At 35.6% G+C, this 17,421-nt stretch overlaps 1 protein-coding gene across 36 annotated transcripts in view; it reads left to right on the forward strand.

The window, feature by feature from the left end:
- Positions 1-17,421, forward strand: part of Shab (potassium voltage-gated channel shaker cognate b) — a 394,632-nt gene that overhangs the window by 15,037 nt on the left and 362,174 nt on the right. For 4 of the 36 annotated variants that reach the window (XM_073983602.1, XM_073983613.1, XM_073983618.1 and 1 more), the window contains exon 1: positions 13,999-14,354. The exons of the other annotated variants lie outside the window; for them this stretch is intronic. The gene's annotated coding sequence lies outside the window, so the exon portion shown is untranslated. Of the gene's footprint in view, positions 1-13,998; positions 14,355-17,421 lie in introns of those variants that run through there. 36 annotated transcript variants of the gene reach the window in all.

Here is a 17,421-nt window from a genome sequence, read left to right on the forward strand (position 1 = left end):
TGTATTTGATACACAAACATACGAAATCTATAAAATTTGATGAAATAAGTTTGCCATATTATATTGAAATCGGTTCAGTTTCAGATATTACTCTCATACCCAGATGGTTCTCATAAAATAGTTGTTTTGTATTGTATCTTCGCCAACTCATTGGCATGACATTTTCATCTGGATGATGTTTTTAGAATGTGAGAAATGGATGTCATGCTTTTGATGGCATCCGAATGCAGTTAAAATGTAAGAATGGAGTGAGTGCCAATTTTACGACTCCGTTTGAACTGCTCTAAAACATGCCGTGAAGCACTAGACTACATTGCGCTACTTCCAAATTATTTTGCGGGATAGTTATTATCCATTTAGTTTTTTTACCATTCTAATCAAGTATACCGCTGTGTATTTCATTAGATAATGTGTACTGCTTTTATTTAAAAAAAAATGTTTACTGCTTTTTTAGATCAATGTAGAACATTCGTCTACCATTTGGAACCCTTACCGCAATAAGCATTTCGCACGTATTGAGCAAATACAAAGGCGGTTAACTCAACTTGATCTTAACCCTTGTCCTGCATTCAAAATAAATTAAGAAACCTGTAGTGTGGGACAAAATCGCCAAAACCATATAAGCCGTTTTCACGAACGGGCTTATGTTTTATTGCCTTGGCTCTTTTAAGAATAGTTTGTCTTTGAGTACAATTTTGCTGAGGATAGGATAACACAATTCAAAACCAGTAAGGAAAGAATCAAAGTTGGGCGGGGTCGAATATATGATACCTACACCACTGTGAATATGTAAAATATATATATTGGAGATATTTATAAATCTGAACTGATTTCGATAAAATATGGTACATTTATTACCAGACCAAATTCCGTCACACATTCCAAATTTTATCAAAATTGGACAGATATAGGGTGTTTGGTGCAGCAAATAGTGAAATCTGGCGAATATATATATGAGAGCTATATCGAAATCTGAACTGATTTCAATATAATTTGGCACATATATTTCTAGACACACATTCCAAATTTCATCCATATTAGAAGAATATAGCGTGTTTGGTGCAGCAACTACGTGAAATCGGCCGAAAATATATATAGGAGCTACATATATCCAAATCTGAACTGATGTTCACCAAAAGAAATAGCGTTCTTCCTACGGCTATAAAATGATAATCTCCAATTTTCAGTTAAATCGGACAATAAATACGACCTGTAAGTTGCGAACGGACGGGCGGACTGACATGCATAAATCGGCTCAGAAAGTGTATGCGTAGAAGGAGGAACTATGGTTCTATCTCGTTTCCTTTTGTGGGTTACATACAAATGCACAAAGACATAATACCCCTTACCACAGTGTGGTGTAGGGTATAAAGATTACCGAGAAGTAATTTAAACACTGTTTTGTTGCGAAAACAGAAAGTTTAAGTGGGACACCTAATGATGAGTGAACTGTGTTTTAGATACATTGGGTATCCACAATAAACTGTAGCTTTGTTGTTCTTTGCCTCGTAGAGACTGTGCGGTAAATAAAGGAAAAGGAAAGCAGATGAAATGAAAACACAAGGGTTTTTATACCCTCAGCATTTATGCTAACATTTATATATACACTTTCATACGGACAAAATGTGCCCCATCGAAATAATGGTTTTAGACCCCTAGTATGTTTGGACGAAATGTGTTTCAGACAATTTGGAGTTGATTTAACCATGTCCGCCCGTCTGTCTGTCTGGCTGGCTGGAGCGCACGATAACTCTCGAACGGATCAACCGATTCGGTCCAAAATTTGGCTTTCGTAATATTTTGCCCAAACTTAGTTTAAGTTCGAAGATGGGTTATATCGGTCCACTCCTTCCGGTACCTCCCCCACAAAAGTTCGAAAATTTTCGGAAAAGTTGTGCGTACGATAACTCTTGAAGGAAGGAAACGATTTTGTCCATACTTTGCACATCGTGGAGTTTTTACCAGACTTAGATGAGGTGCCACCGTGGTGCAATGGTATGCACACCCGCCTTGCACGCATAAGGTCGTGGGTTCGATTCCCCGGCCAGGCAACATCAAAACATTTTTCAACGGTGACAAAACACCCCTCAGTAATGTTGGCAGCATTTCCTGAGAATTTCAGCCTTGTAAAACTTCTCTACAAGTGGTGTCTTAGACACGCCGTTCGGACTCGGCGATAAACAGTAGGTCCCATATCATTGAGCTAATATGAATCGGGGTGCACTCATTGATATGAGAGAAGTCTCCCTTGTCCCGCCTGGGATGTTTGTGGAACAATTATATTATTATATATATAGATGAGGTTCCAATATGGACTCAATCGGTCCACTTCTTCGGGTACCTCCCACACAAAATTTCGGACAAATTCAGTTTAGGACCTGCTCTCGAATCGCTTTAATTTTTGTTGTAGCAACTTGTATTTACTGCCCTTCATACGTCGGCACAAGTTTCATCAAGGACAAGTCCATACTTCCTGAGAAAATAGCCTGAAATATGCAAAAAAAACCTATGACGCTGTGTGTAGTGTTTGGAGCGCAAGATAACTCTCGAACGGATCTGCCGATTCAGGCCAAAATTTGGTCTTCGTAATATTTTGTGCAAACTTAGTTTAAGTTCGAAGATAAGCCATATCGGTCCACTCCTTCAGGTACCTTCCCCACAAAAGTTCAAAAATGTTCGGAAAATTTGTCCGCTCGATAACTCTTGATGGGAGTGACCGATTTGGTCCATACTATCTACCAGTCCTAATATATCTACCAGTAGGCCTATTCTGTAACTTTTTAACAATCGGACAATCGACAACGTTGTCGACACTAAAAATTGTTTGCAGTAACGACTGTGCTATTCTGTAAAATGTAGACAAATTGTCTATAAACTTTCAAAAGCTTTCTATTTTGAATGTATTCATAAACAAAACATACACACAAACCAAAGGCAAATCCAATATTGAACATTTTTGTCGATTTTCAAACAAAGACTGTTTTTGTGTTGTTTTCATAACGACATTTTTAAAATTTGTTTACAGAATACAAAGGTTGTTAATTATGTTGTTAAAATGAGTTTCTCGAAAAAATAACAATATCGACTGTCGTTAAAAAGTTACATAATAGGCCCACAGATATAGATTAAGTTCGAATATGGAGTATATTTCTCCACTCCTTCGGGTACCTCCCACACAAAATTTTGGATAAATTCACTTTAAGACTAGCTCTCGAATCACTCTGATTTTTGTTGAAGCAACTTGCGTTCGCTGCCTCTATTACGACAGTAAAAGTTTTATCAGGGGCAAGTTCATACTTCTTGAGAAAACAGCCCGAAAGTTGTAAAAAAACCCCTATGGCACCATATGAAGTGGCTGGAGAGCTCAAACCGAATACTTCGTTCGTCCACACTTTGGATATCGTAATATTTCTTCGAATATTAGATGAAATTCGAATGTGGTGCTTATAGGTCAAAAGTTCGAAAATATTCGCTAAAATGGTACGCGCGATATCCCATAGACCTAGCAACCGATTTGGTCCAAACTTTGGATCTCTAAATATTGCCGAAACTTAGTTCATGTTCGATTTTGAGCCCTATCTGTCCGATCCTTGGGGTACCACCCACACAAATGTTCAAAAATTTTTTTTTGGTCAACGGTTTGTTCGAGAATCCTTAGGAGATTTTTACCGAAGGTTTTCCTATTGGTCGTGTTTACATCGATTTTATGTTTTCCGTAGGATAGTACGGTAAAAAAGCCCTATCTATCGATATCTCCGCAATTTTTTGAGCTTTAATCCTGTCCATATTTTTGTCGGTTCATACGCCCAACATTTTTAAAATCTTAATACATAAGTTTCAGTTCACACGGGCTGAGGGTATATCTCTGTCGGCAAAGCCGACTGATACTTTTTTATACCCTCCACCATAGTATGGAGGGTATATTAAGTTTGTTTTTCCGTTTGTAACGCATCGAAATACTCATTTGCGACCCTATAAAGTATATATATTCTTGATCAGGGTAAAATTCTAAGTCGATCTGAGCACGTCCGTCCGTCCGTCCGTCTGTGGTAATCACTCTAGCATCCACAAAAAGAGCGTCTTTTGTTTGCAGGCAGGTCAAGTTCGATGATGGGCTATATCGGTCCACGTTTTGGTATAGCCCCCATATAACGGTACCCCCCGATTTACGGTATTTTGACGTTTTTAGCTACATTTTCAGACCGATTTGGCTATAATTTGACATTTAGGGTTCTTAAGTATCAATAAACATATATAACAAAACTTGTGGACATAGGTCCACGTTTTGGTATAGCCCCCATATAACGGTACCCCCCGATTTGCGGTATTTTGACGTTTTTAGCTACATTTTTAGACCGATTTAGCTATAATTTGACATTTAGGGTTCTTAAGTATCAATAAACTTATATATTAGAAGTTGTGGACATAGGTCCACGTTTTGGTATAGCCCCCATATAACGGTACCCCCCGATTTGCGGTATTTTGACGTTTTTAGCTACATTTTCAGACCGATGTAGTTATAATTTGACATTTAGGGTTCTTAAGTGTCAATAAACTTATATAACAAAAGTTGTGGACATAGGTCCACGTTTTGGTATAACCCCATATAACGGTACCCCCCGATTTACGGTATTTTGACGGTTTTAGCTACATTTTCAGACCGATTTGGCTATAATTTGACATTTAGGGTTCTTAATTGTCAATAAACATACATAACAAAACTTGTGGACATAGGTCCACGTTTTGGTACAGCCCCCATATAACGGTACCCCCCCGATTTGCGGTATTTTGACGTTTTTAGCAACATTTTTAGACCGATTTAGCTATAATTTGACATTTAGGGTTCTTAAGTATCAATAAACATATATGACAAAAGTTGTGGACATAAGTTCACGGTTTGGTATAGCCCCCATATAACGGTACCCCCCGATATACGGTATTTTGACGTTTTTAGCTACAATATCAGACCGATGTAGCTATAATTTGGCATTTAGGGTTCTTAAGTGTATATATATTATATTTTTTTTATATATTTTTTTATAAACAACACTTGTTACTATGGTTAATTTGACGAAGCCCGTGAACGTAGTTTGTTTATGCTGCCTTGTGTCGAATAACACACTGTCCCAAAAACGCATCTTTAACTCGACTCTGACGGGCAAACTGTAAACCTCTCTTGTCAGAATATGTCAATATTACTTTACGCCGAAAGTGTAAAGTTGCAAAATTTACGTAATAGACTATTTCCGACCAGGGAGGTTGACACATGACTGAAAGTCAGTCGAATTAAATTAGAAAAGCCTATTTGAACTTTAAAAAAACACCTTCATCTAGAACACATATTCCAATTTTTTTCATTCATAAATCACAGGTTTGGATACGCAATGCGAAAAAGTGCATCAATTTTCTTTTGAACTGCTACTTTGACTCATGACCACAGAAGGGGGTTTAACAGTTAAGTTCTCTAGATATTCTTTGATATGATGCAGGCATTATATCAATTAATATGTTTATCATTGGCTTTACAGAGTTTATAAAGTATACACATATAAAGAGTTAATATATACGGCGGATTTAATCATATTTACCAACCAATTTGATTTCCATTTATCTTATAAAGTTCACAACGTGGGATTGTCGTTTTGCTTGTGTATAAACAATAAGTTGGTACGTATTCAAACTATTTTTTAGTTGTAAATATATTAATCCATTCTCAGAGTATAATATAGTTAACTTCGGGATTATTGCATTTCTTCTTCTTGACCGTGATATGGGTACAAACCCTCTTTGCCTCATAAATTCTTTTAAAATCAAATATAGAGGAGTCTGGTCGACCTTCTGTCTGGATTTAAAACTTACCATGCAACCATGGATTAATTAGAAAGGTTAGTTAAAGCTTTGTTTCTGTTTAATTTTTTTCTATCGAGTGTTCCTAAAACTTCAAAACAATATACACATTAGGTTTGTTCTGTACTCGATAATGTTTACTAAATGTTCACACTTTTTAGCAACTTTTCATTTATACAACTGTCAAAATGAGAAACATTTGTAATAATTGTTACAAATTATCGAGTATACGGACAAGCATAATAGGTCTGTCCTTGTACTCTATAATTCTTACTAAATTTTGCTGAAATAGTTTTTTAACAACTTTTCAGTTATACAACTGCCAAAATTTGAAATGTAATAATTATTACAAATTATTGAGTACACGGACAAGTATACAATGTGTATGTGTGGGTACTATTTGAAAAATATGCCAAACAATTTTAAAAACAATCGAATTCAATGATTTTTAAAATTGTTTTAGAGCATTTATATTGAAGAAATTCGTCCGTGTTGCATCGATACAAACATGTAATCATATCCACAATTCGATTATCTGAAGAAACCTTGATATTTTAAACCCACTTGTTGCTTTTGTGTTTACTAATTTTGATGTTTTATGAATTTAGGAAAAATCAGGGTTCTATAATATTTATTACTTAGATCTACCTCATTACTTATACCATGGTTGTAACTCCAACGATAATTTTTTTGATATATTCTACTTTGTAATAATAAATCACTGAAATTTTCTCAAAAAAAATCTTTACAAAAAAATTTAACTATAGATGATAGAGCCCCCATATAATGGTATTCTACATTTGTTATCACATATGTATTTCTTTTTAGGTATTGCTTTTTATGTCCCGGTTCACCCGATTACCAAAATATCGGAAATTTGGTATTTAGTCTTCTTTGAGTCTAAAAACTTTCCGCCAGAAATTTGTAGGTATAGATCGACGTTTTGATATAGCCATGGAACCGTACCTCCCGAATTTCAGTATTTTGAAGGTTAGCCACATTGTTTTACCGAACTTGCTGAAATTTGGTATTTAGTCTTCTTCATAAACGAAAGAAAACTAATTGTTCCATTTTCCTTCAATACAACTGGTAGTGGAGGTTATAACTAGTTCGGCCGAACTTAACGCCGTTCTTACTTGTTTTTCAATGAATTCACTCTAGTGTGTGATAATTAAATGTTGGAAGAATTGAAGAATTGGATTTGGGGTTATAAGTCTGTCCAAAGGGTGAAAGTCATAAAGCTCTGCCTAAGACCGGCTACATACGGAGAATTCGAATTATGTCTTATTTAGTTTGGGCTTTGTTACCATCGATAGGTGAAACTCAGTGAAAGTGGACCTTATGGCCATAGTCTAAACGGTCATAACAACCAGGATTAGTTTTGGCAATTATTATTTTAACTTGTCAATTATCATTTTCTTGGCAAGGGGTGGGTAGATAGTAACGATATATTCGATACACGTTGATTTTTAATGAATTGCGGTTTTGTAAACGTTGACAAACATATAAATTATTCACTACCACAAACTAATATGAAATTATTTTTTTATTAGTAAAATGTGTTCCTTATTACAAAACCTCACGCCGTATGGTTCCCCCATTCCGTGCTTTCAACGATGTTCCTTTTCATATCTTAAAGTGCATCTCGGTTATCAATGTGTTGTTGTGTTTATTTTTATGGTTGTTTGTTTTGTGTAAGGTCAGTCCGAACAAAATGTGTTCTAATAATCTGATATGTGAGCATCACTTCTGGTATTTATTTTTAGCTCATCCCTCATCATTTGCTGAATGTGCAGACGAATGACAGCATATCGATGTGGTTGACGATGAGCAAGGTTGTTTCCGTCTGTTTTTGTTTTAAATTGTTGCAAGCAAATGTAAATGTTATTGATGATGTATTCTATTAGTGTTCAACCCTTAAAACTATTTTTGAGTTACATACATACATAAGCTATTCCAAACGAGTGGCCCGATTATTTTTCAGCCTGCTTGCATATGAAAGGACACATTCTTTTTGGATTCCAGCTATCTAATTAATATTCTATGGTTGATTTTGTGTTTTTTCCATCCAAATAATTTTGACTTATATCAATTTAAGTTTTTAGTTATTCAGGCTACAAAATGATCTATGAATTTTGGTATTTTAACAAAATTGGAAAATAATTTGTTGCAGTGCCACTTTGCTTTTAATTATATTAGCTACAACTTATATTGTTTAAAATAAATTTGATTGCAAATAAAAAAATTTCAAATAAATAAAATCAGCTGAGCCAGGCTGGGGTTTGAACCCACGTCCTTGAAAAACACAAGAAAAAAGGTGTTGTCACGGCGTGTTAGCGTTCAGAGCCAAACTCATTACTTTCAAAGGCAGCGCTAAGTGTTTGTCATGAAAGCACAACTAAATGGGCAAGTACCCATTGTTGTTGTAAAAAACAAAAATTGTATTTTATAAGAAGAAAAGTTCGATGACAGAGAAGCCACTCCACAGCCGATATGTCTGATGAATCGCTCTACAAACGGCGAAACGTGCATGTCAGATAGTGGTAGTTGTGTGGGTTCGAATGTTCGGCTTTCCTTTTTCACTTGCAAAAATAAACGGTAATTAAGCTCGATTCAAACGAGAAATTAATTAAAAAATGGTTATTTTTGTGATTTAAATCTGGTTTGCGAGGTTTGTGACAGTTAAATTTGTGTGCGTGTATGCACAAGATTGTCAATATTTGGATTCAAATATTAATAAAGATCAAATCCATGAGTTTAATATAGATTTATAATATTTTTATTTGTATGATGTACTTTCGATGGTATTTTGAACTCTTTGTCGACTTTTTCGGACCACATGCGATATCATTTGACATATACTTACTTTATTGGTCCTGTGCAGAACATTTGTACTATAAGCCGAATTAAGAAAAAAACATCCATTCCTCTCTATTTGTCGCTTTGCTTTTCCGGCTTTTTTCGATCTTGTCTTCCATTCGTTTGTTCCATTGAAGCCTTGACCTTCCAGTTCTGCGTGTACTGACATGACTGACTTTATCTACCTCAAGATTATAGGAACTAACTTCCACCGTAGGTCCGATTTCTATTTGGTCTTGCCGCCGTTTACCGCCAGACACTCTTTAGCAGATTCTCCTTCGACTTTAAAGGTATCATTTACTTATTTTACTGATCGACCCATGCTGTCAATTTCGCCAGCATTAGCATGTTTGCATCTCGTATAGCCTTTTCCAGCAGGATATTGAAGAGATCACACCAAAGGCTGTCTCTTTGTCTGAAACCTTTTGTGGTAGTGTACTGGTCGGAGTGCACAGTGGTCCCACTTGTATGGGAAGGTGCGACAAAAATATTTATAATCGTCGGATCAATCTGATTTTTTCAGTATATGCTAAAAATAAGTTAAAAATACTTTAGCCAAAAAATCATCAATATGGGTCCAGTTTTTCCTATAGCCCCCATGTAGCGATACCACCCGATTTCAGGTATTTTGAAGCTTTTATCTACATTTTCGGCCCTAATTGGCTGTACTTTGGTATTTGGGGTTCGCAATGGTCAAAAACCTTCTGCGCCAAAAATTGTGCGCTTAGGTCCAGGTTTCGGTATAGCCCTCATATTACGGTACCTCCCGATTTCAGGTATTTTGAAGATTTTATCAAAATTTTTGGCCCGAATTGGTTGTAATTTGCAATTTGGAGTTCTCAATAATCAAAAACCTTCTGCGCCAAAAATTGTGGTCTTAGGTCCAGGTTTCGGTATAGCCCTCATATTAGGGTACCTCCCTATTTCAGTTATTTTGAAGTTTTTATCTACATTTTCGGTTCAAATTGGTTTTAATTTGCTATTTGGAGCTCTTAGTGGTCAAAAAACGTCTCCGACTGGTATCGTGGACAGGAAAGGAAACAAATTATTCCATTTGAGGTCAGAATATTTCATGGTAGGGGATATAATAAAGTTCGGTGCGACCGAACTTTACATTTTTACTTGTTTTTCATTTTATATGTAGCATCATACATATATTAAAAATATACAAATGTAAAAAATACACTCATAAGTAGATCCCAAAACAAAAATGTCAAAATTATTAAAGAAAAAACTCAAAACAAACAATTAAAACACAAAACAAAGAAGAAACTGAGCATACAGTAATACGGCATATTCACTGAAACGACCAGAGGCATCGTCAGTATTTTTAATGCCACGCACGGAAGCGCAAATATATGCAGCTGGAACCAATTTTTTTGTAAACTGGACACTATTTCGAACATTCTTCAAACAATTTGGAGAGTGGCGAAGGATGGCGAAGTTAGTAAAACTCAACTTCAATTTTTAAGACTTGGAAACAAAAATCCACAAAAAAGTATTATAAAAAATGTGATTTCCAGCACATTTTATGCGAATAATGTGTACAAAATTTTATGCAAAAGTAATTAGAAAACCGTGTACTCAAACTTCCATTTCGAAAAAAATAATTTCATCCTTTCAATTTTGAGTTACTTGCATTGTAAGATGTCACAACCTTACTGATGTTTCTAAAGTTTTTAAGAGAACATATGTAAATGTCAACTTCTTCTGTTTTGTCTTGTTAAATACCGTTATAAATTACAAAAACAGTGCTGGAATATTAAAATATAATATGTTTAGAGATAATTTGCTGAATTGTCGCAGAGATTTGCTGATATCGATTTTTCGATTTTTGTCGCAGGTTGGGACCAGTGTGGAGTGGTTCTTTCCTACTTTAACTGAATGACTTTGCGGGGATACCAAATTCAGAAATGGCTTGGAATGCCTTTGAGCGTAGGGGATTGTCGTAGTCTGCACACAGTGCTCTTCCTGTGGACGGGGCTGATGATGCTCCTGGCAGATGGTGCTAACTAGCTAATGCATACACTATATCAGCTTGTCGCCTCCGGTTCTGAACACCCCAGCTGGTAAGCTATCGGATCCTATTGCCTTATTATGCTTCAGCCAGTTTATTGCTGTTTTTACATAATCTTGGCCGGCCTGTATATACTACAAAATACCATCTTCTGGGATTTCATCTGTGGTATCTTCATCGTCTTCGCTACTATTGGTTACCAACAGTTTGGAAAAGTGATGTTTCCATATCCTATTATCTGTATCTGTTACCAAACTACATTACCGGTATCTAAATGACGATGTGCCTGTAGCAAAGCCATAACTTTAATGTTTCAGTGTCTGGTAGAAATTTCGGACTTCATTCTGGCTCCTGTATATTCCGATTTTTCAGTTCCCGCTTTTCTCCTCCCTCATTTTCTCCCGATACCTCTTTCTTTGCTACGCGTTGCTACTGATTTTAGAGTAGCAGCACGACACTCCTGGTCACACAATAGGTTGGTTGGTGGAGGCCTTTGGTATCCCAGTACGGATTTAGCGGCTGTTTGTATGGAATGGGCAATACACTGCTCGTATGTTATCGAGACGGGAAGTGCTTTGATTAAGCATTTGGGCCAGTTGAGTGGACTATGCTGTAGCTATCTGTTGTGATTGCAGCTTACCGATGTCCAACTTCCGTGTTGTGTCTATTCGTACTTTATTTGCTATGTTTAATCGAATACTTACCTTTGCTGCAACAAGGTTGTGGTGGTTGGTGATCAATTTGATTTCTTGTTTTCTGGTCCAGAGACAGCCAGGAGCCCTTATGTATGTCGAGATGCTTAAATCTGGTACTGCTAACTACAATGTTTTTTGCCACTGCGAAATCTATCAGCTTCATACCATTGTCAGATGTTTCACTGTGGAAACTGAGTTTACCGACTGTTAGCCCAAAAATATTCTCATTTCCATTTTTGGCATTAAAATCGCCTAGAATAATATTAAGGTAATGGGCAGGGAAACCGTCAAATGTTTCTTCTGAGCGATCGTAAAATATAACTTAGGTCTGTTCTCCCTTGTCTTCAGTGGGTACATGAGTACAAATAAAGCTGATGTTGAAAAATTTATCTTTTTTCCGAATTGTAACGAGTCTTTCAATCACTTGGATGAAGGAGACCAGATGTTTTAACCTCCGACCTACTACAAATCCGCAACCAAACTCATTCTTTATGTCAAGGCAGTTATAATACAGTGCGTGCGTCACCTTTATGTGTTGTTGTGGCGCCATTTTCCAATCCATCTTATTTCCTATATGGCAGTTATGTTGGCCCTGTGCTTTTCAAGTACTGCTGCTAATGTGTAAACTGCTCCTTCTCTATAAAAAGTGCGAACGTCTCAGGTGCAGTTTAGCATATAATGGTCCATAAAATGTTTGCGAGAGTCGTCAATTTTAGAGGGGTTTGTTTTTCTTTTTCTCTGTTGTTTTCATGTTGCTTTTTGGAAGGGATGGGTTACTAGTTATGGGTGAACGCTTGGCACATGTTAACTTATTAACTTTAATGAGTTTTAAAGGTAGTTCCCTAAGGTGACACCACGGAGAGGTCAGTTTCCACTTGAAAGAGAGACAAAGATAAGCCCTGGGTTTTGCCATGTTGGTCCATATTTACATTAGGCAATTTTCCTTGCGGCAATTTGTGGGAAAGAAAGGGTGCTGAGGGGCAAAGCGTTACTATATGCCTCACTTCTCTCTCCCTCAAACTGACAATTGCCGCAAGGGAAATTGCCTAATATTAATATGGACTTAAAGTCGATCAGGGCCGTTGCTTGGTATCTTTCATCCCTAAATTACTCAATTTGGTATTTAATATCCCGAATTCAGGTATTGTAATGTTTCTATATGAAGTCGAAATCGCTTATAAACTCGAGTTTGAAAAACAGAGAAATGCACAACAAAATGTTGGGGGAAATTTGTCTTCTTCGTATGGTTTGTCGTTACAAACGATAGCAAAATTCAAATACATATTTCAGAAAAAAACATCGTTACAACCTATATGTCGTTATAAACGGTATTTATTTGCGTGGAATATATAGGGCAGAAATTCGGGAATTTTGGATTTCGCCGTTATAAGCGATATGACTTTATAAACGTTATAAGCGATTTCCACTGTGTATCTTTATTCTAAATTGACTGTAATTTGTATATGCGAACCTATTCCCTCTAAACACTCTCTCTAACCGACAAACTGAAATTTAATTTAATTAATTTAAGGTAGCACAGCTTATATATTTCTCTAGTATTCTTCAGAAGAGTTGTGAATTTAAATATTGTTATTTTTCCAAAATATTATCAAGAAATATATTGTTTTGTTTCTATACATAGTTTTATTACTTTCTTTCCCCATTGTGTTTCGTGTCAAATAACAATTTCCCTAAAATATTTTTAATGCTAATTTATATAAAATCGTTTGCTGAAAGTCTGCATAAAAAATGTTCCTTGTGGAGTTGAGTAATTGCGGTTTGTAAACATGATAATTTCGAGTGAAGTAATCAAGAATTTGAACTAGTGCGTCAGTTTCCATATCACAGCCTGTCACGAAGTCCAGTGAAATCAAGGTTTTCTTGAAGGAATTTATCACAAACTTAATTGTTTTTATTCAGGCACTTGGCCTGTGCTTCTCTGCTTTCTCTTGCAAGTGAGCGAGCGCATAATGTAGGTCAGTGTTAAAAGAATGGTTTCAGGAAAACGGAAATCGGCCAAACAGTGAAAAAGTGGAGCTATAAACTTGATTACGTTGCAAAGAAAACAGTAGCAACAGCACATACGCATAAATGTGCATACAAAAGCAAAGGAGTTGAGTGCAAAAAGGGAATACAATATTTTAGACAAAAACGATTCTGCAGTTAAAACAAAAGACAAAAAGACTTCGTCTCCTGCTGCTGACAGTGTTGTTGGCTATCATTGGCAAACCATATAACCTCATCGTATACCGTAACAAAGAGGAAAGACAAACCACTAAATGGCTCAGAGGACATACATACGTACATACGATATATAACTCTGTTTTAGGACATTCACTGCTCTTTAGGATTGATACACATGGAAAATACAGAGTAAGCTACTTTGTGTGTGTAAGCTCAGGAGAGAAGTGCAAAGAAGCAGAAACAAAAAGGAGAGAGACAGAAAAAATAGAGAAAAGGGTAAAATAATTGCGAGTACATATTTGTGAGAGATAACATTCCAAAGAAATTTTAGTTTTAGTGATTTTGCGCTTTTCACCTCAACGGTCTTCATATCAAGAACTTACAAACATTTTAGTCACAGTTTCCAAGAACACGTCAGATAGTAAAAACCAAGAATATATTTCGTTTGTTTTATTACAATTTTAATAAACAAAAATAATAAAATTCAAAAGAAATCTAATATAACCAAAAAGAGAAAAGCATATACTCTCCCGCGCTCCAGTGTGAACAACGAATTGTGACAATTGTTCAATATTTAATATAAATTTTGAATAAATTATGAAAATGTGAATAAATTATGAAAATGTGTTTTTGAAAAAAAAAAACAAAATACAGAAAAAATTAAGAAGAGAAACTAAAACAAAATTCCAAATAAATACAAAAATATATAACTGGTTAAGTGCTCCACGTTACGTTTTTGCTTTAGAAACAAGGTGACAAATAGTATAAGAATAAATGCTGTGGGTATAAAAACACATGGTTTATCCAAAATTGTAATTAAAAATTAAAAGAAAAATCGGTACTAAGATTAAATAAAGTTTGAACTCGTGTAATATTACAAAGCAGTATAACATTGTTAACACATCACAATTCGATTAAGTTAAATGTTTTTAGCTCCGCACATGTATTTAGAAAAATGGGACATAATTTGTCCTAAAATAATATGCAACTCTTGAAGATTTCGAATCAAACGAATCAAGTTTATTTATTGTCTCTTTAATAAATGTTTCATACAAGTGCATTTGCTCATCTCTTGATACTTGATGTCCTTGAACTTTAGAGATGTGCCAATTAGTTTTTGTTTTTTTTTTTACCTTATCACGGATAAAACAAAAAAGTCGTAAATTCTTTTAAAAGTTCAGTCATAATTGCAATGCTTTCAACTACAATAGCTTCTTTATATGGTTCAATTTGTTTTGGTTTTATATTACGCGTAGAAAATAAAAGCATGTAATCAAAGGATATACTCGAGACGGACCGTCAATACCCTACCCTATTACCCTTTATATGAGTTATTCAGGTTTCATTATTTTTTAGGGAGATACTAAATTTTTTCCCACCATGACTTTAATGCAAACTGAATCGCACTATCGAAATCAAGGTATTTTAAAGTTATTTTCATCGATCTCAGTGCTGTGTGGCATAGAAAACTCACAGAACTGGCCAAAAATTATCGATAAAATTTTTATTATTATAAATACGAACGTTCTCTGAATGATTTAAGAATGTACAGTTTTGTGAAATTCAAAGTGTTCATGTTGAATGTCCTTCTTCGAATTCATCAAAGAAAATGCATTTGTATTACAGACAATGAAATCTTGTGTCTTAAAATTGTCAATTAAAAGGCTACTATAAAAACTTAATATTAGGATAGCTTGAGGCTTTTTGGTATATGTTTTATGTTTGGACACAGTCGATAACTTTCGTGGTACTTTTTCCTGATGTCCTTCATAATAAGCAGGTAACCCGTTCTGAATAAATCTAATAGAAGCAGAGATATTTGCCCTTTAAGCGTTTTCGAGTATATATATCAGCCTTTAGACTAGAAATATACACTTTGATAGGACCAAAAATGTGCCTCATCGAAATAACGGTTTTAGACCCCAAGTATGTTTGGACGAAATTCGTTTCAGACAATTTTGAGTCGATTTAGCCATGTCCGTCCGTCTGTCTGTCTCTCTGTCCGTCTGTCTGGTATGGTAATATTTTGTACAAACTTAGTTTAAGTTCGAAGATGGGCCATATCCGATACCACTCCCGCAAAAGTTAAAAATTTTCCTATGAAATGATGTGAACGATAACTCTCGAAAGGAGCAATTGATTTGGTCCATCGTATTATTCGTTCCAGATATATATCGGGTTCGAATATGGGTTATATCGGTCCACTCCTTCAGGTACCTCCCACACAAAATTCGGATAAAGTGAAGTTTAAGAGCTTCTCTCGGATCGTTCTGAAATTTTTTCAGTAGGTTGTCCTTGCGGCTACCTTTACTTTTTTTTTCTTGCGCAAGTCCCTACATCCAGAGATATTCCAAGAAACCCTGACGGCACCAACCAAAATGGCAAATCCGCAAGATAATTCACGCACGCGTATTATTTCATCCAGTCATGTATCAGGTACCTCCCCAGGAAAAAGTGAAGTTGAAGATCTGCTGTCGCATAGTTTTCATTCTTTTTTCAGTAGGTTGTTCTAGCGGCCTCAATCACAACGGTACAATTTTTTTCTGGATTAAGTCAATACTTCCTGCGATAATGGCCCAAAAGCTCCAAAACCCTGCCGACACATACTAAAATGACTATTGTGCAAGATAACTCTAAAACTTTTTCAAAGATTTCTTTCAAACTTAGTTTAACGTAATTTAATATTTCGAATCATTTATGAAGAAGTTGGGTTATTTAAAATGTTTGGTATATGTCAGTGATTAGGTATAGACCCACATTGAGGTACCCACAGATTTTAAAGCAAACTCGTGATTCAAAATCGATATATTTTATATACGGCATAATCATTGTGTTTGGTTTTTTTTTTGGTAAGTGACTAAGGGTTTATCTCCGGCATCACAGTTGACTGAAACTTTGTATATTACCGCAGTGCCTCTTATCCATCAAATCCAAGAGAAAGAATTATAATTAAAGGTAGCCTAACAGTAATGAGTCGTTCTTCAATTGCTGTTAGATCTTTTAAGCAATCAGGAATATTAGGGAATTCAAGTCCGTTCAACAAGCGAGAATTCGATTCCATTTTGCTTAAGCGAATCTAATGTTCGACAGAATTAGTGTACAAATGCTCTATCATATTTCAGATGACTTCTCTGGTTGTGATATCGCACTTTGGTTCCAAATACAAATTTTCTGGCCAAAACTTATTTCTATGACCTTTTTGTGTTGATATTTAATTTTATTTATAACACTCTGCAACAAGAGTGGAAACTTTCTTTTGGAGACAAAAGTCATTGGTGGTAAACCTATACCTACAAATTTCAAGTGGAAAGTTCTGCACGCCCAACGAAGACTAAATACCAAATTTTAGACATTTCGGTGGAATATTGAGGCCAAAACCTTCAAAATACCTAAAATTGGGAAGTAGCGTTCTATAGAGGCTATATGAAGGCATAAACTATGCCGACAAATTTAAAAGGGAAAGTTGAATACTTCCAATGAAGGCTAAATACCAAATTTCAGCCATTTTGGTTTAATATTGAAGCCACAAATTTCAAAATACCGAAAATCGGGAGGAACACTTCTGTGGAGGCAAATTTAAGATGGAAAGTTGTGACCCCCAAAGAAGACTAAATACCAAATTTCTGCCATTTCGGAGGAATATTGAGGCCACAAACTTCAAAATACCGAAAGCTGCAATGTGCCGTTCTATGGGGGCTATATGAAGGCTTGGACCTATATGACATATTTAGAGGATAAAGCTGTATGCCCCCAACGAGGAATAAATACCAAATTTCAGGCATTTCGATGGATTATTGTGGCCATAACCTTGGAAATACC

Source organism: Musca autumnalis, unplaced genomic scaffold (genome assembly GCF_047663935.1).
Source record: "Musca autumnalis isolate F117 unplaced genomic scaffold, ASM4766393v1 scaffold_4, whole genome shotgun sequence".
Taxonomy (NCBI): Eukaryota; Metazoa; Arthropoda; class Insecta; order Diptera; family Muscidae; genus Musca; species Musca autumnalis.